Source organism: Maylandia zebra, linkage group LG2 (genome assembly GCF_041146795.1).
Source record: "Maylandia zebra isolate NMK-2024a linkage group LG2, Mzebra_GT3a, whole genome shotgun sequence".
NCBI classification, from domain to species: Eukaryota; Metazoa; Chordata; class Actinopteri; order Cichliformes; family Cichlidae; genus Maylandia; species Maylandia zebra.
In genome coordinates this window covers 33,337,046-33,339,711 of record NC_135168.1, presented here as the reverse complement: position 1 = coordinate 33,339,711, position 2,666 = coordinate 33,337,046, and positions in this window count along the sequence as shown.

Sequence of the window (2,666 nt, the reverse complement as noted above, 5' to 3'; positions counted from 1 at the left end):
TCTGTGGTACTTTTTACTTTTGACCACAAGAAACAAACTGCAACTAATGGAGCTATGACTAATCGGGCTGCACAGTAGACTTCTTATGTTCTCTTTGCAAAGCCTAAATATGGTGTGGTTTGGTGATTCCAAAGGTGGAGGAGGCTGAAACGTATACAGTATCAAGTGCACCTCAACATGTTAACAGTTGATTAATATAAAGTTTTAAAAAAAAGGCAAAGTGTGTAAATCTAAAAACGAAAATCCGATTATCCTTAACACTAGAATATGGATAATAGTTAGCTTTCATACTAACGATGTAGGTAGGAAATGGAAATTCACATAAATAAAATATTAATTGAACGAAAAGTGTAGCTAGCGGTTAAGTTTTTGAATTGGGTTTTAACATATAAAGCAGAGAAACACTACGGATATACATAATTAACAACAGTGTTTATGTCTAGATGTAAATTTAGCCTAAAGTATGGCTCGGAGGCAAACCGTTAGCAAGCTAGTAACTGTTAAAGCAAATTATACTACAGGTAAACACAGAGTTGTTGAACAAACAATGTAAATTTCAGTGGATGGCGGATGTAAATAAAATGTAAATTTGACTAAAGTATGGCTAGGAGGTATACCGTTAAACTGCATTAATTTTTAAAGCCGTAACATTCTAGTGCGGATAAAAACCGTTGTATTTAAACAGAATCCTTGAAAAGGCTTTTGATTCCTTGAGTTAATTTATACAACTGAAACAAACTACAGTTAAGTAATTGTTCAGCGGACATTATTTAAATTCAGTTAGAAATGGGTTTAACTGAACACACTTCTATGGAAGCTTGTTTCTGGAGCAAGCAGAGCTATGTTGAAATTTTGAGTTATTACAAAATTACTAGTTGGAGAAAATTTTTGACTTACAATCTTGAAATTTTGAATTACTTCTGAGGGAGTTTGAGTTTTTCAGGACGTCAGGTAAACAACAGGTAACCGCTGGAAAAGTATTACCTTTCATGCCACATGGGGGCAGTGTGGTTCAAGGCAGACCTCCACTCTCCCTACAGTGGCTTTACTGCTGTACATTTTCTGACTCATAATACATATAGATTTATATCTTGCACTTCTAAGTTACTGACAAACAGAATGTACACATCTTGCTACACACAACCTTTGTGTTGACTATCAAAAACATCCCATTTTTAGCAAGAGTTGTCATGTGGAGACAAAGAGCGCCAGTGTTCCTCTTCTGATAAAAGTGAGGACGCGTGGTAGCAGGAAAAAAAAGGGATGAAAGCAACTGAGACTTCTGTGTTAAATGCATGATTAATAAAGAGGCGCTCAGATCACTGCGGGCGTACCAGAATAGGACCTGGCAGTGAGCGCCCTTCATGTCCAGCTTGTAATACATGAAGAGGCTCATCTATCACTACGTCTGCTTGTCACACGTCGGCTATCAGAATACTGCGAAGGGAAGCACTTCCCTCTGCAGCCCTGTGTAATTGTCATCTGAGCTGTCAACCTTTTTTTGTAACATGCTGTTAGTGGTGTTCATGCAGAAAGAGACCAAAGAGGAATCTTGGATTGGTGTGTAGCTGTTGTCAAACCAATTGTCAAAGTTATTTCCACATCTCACGCTTCTGTGCCAAAGCGATTATCTTCCCTATACTTTTCTTTCTGTAGCTGTTTTTTTTTTTTTACTTCCTTTTCTTTTTCCCACAGCAATGCATCTGCTTGGGCTGACTTGGGGGTTAAAAGCTGTACAGAGGTCAGGGCTGCGGATTTTAAATCACAGCCTCATATGGACTTAGAGCCTGTATTTACTTCTGATAACCCAAAGGCCTCAACATACACTATCAGTTCAGCTGGTGTTGAAACCTCAGCGGGTCAAGGAGGACTTCTGATTTACACATACACGTGAGTTCACTGTGGAAACTCATCTAAGAGGATCCGAACAGCATTTCATGGTCATTCAAAATATCTTTGCTCTACATTAATTGCTGCTCTTTCTTGTGATTGATCACAAGCCTCCCCCTAAGAAGAGCTGTTTCACGCAGCGCCTGAGACTTTTCCAGGACTCTGCGAGGAGATAAACCTAGAGTTTTTTGATTCCGTGGATAAATCATTAATGAGAACATCGGTTGTAATCTTCTCAGCTTGTAAGGGCAGAGGAAAGCAGCTGACCCTGGAAAATCATTTACCAGAGCCGGCCTCAGATTAGGCACGCGGCCTCATTCACACAGACAGGCCAGCAGCGCTTGAATGTCCAGACTCATCTTCTAGCGCCTCATTCATTCCAAACCGTATCATTCCAACAATGTGCTGGGCATCCAATAAAATATCTTGTAACCAAATAAAGGGAAATAATCTCTCCTGGACTAAGAGGAGACGCTCTGTGGGCTGTAACTGAGATGTCAAGGTGAATGTGAAATGAGAAGTAGGATCAATGCCCTTCATTATGATGAGCAGGTTTCATGAGACAAGCCAGAACAGGTCAGAGATTCCAGTGAGAAGCTATGAATAGAGCGCCGTGGGAATCCACCTTCTGCCTCCTGTCGGTTTTCTTCATATTGACACACAGGCAGAGCGGCTAAAGGTATGCTGAATGAGTGAACGAGTGACAGGGCTATTGTACTTGGGGGATAGAAGCTGGAGGATTAGTCTCTCTTTGGCACTGATGGTCCAGAGTGTGG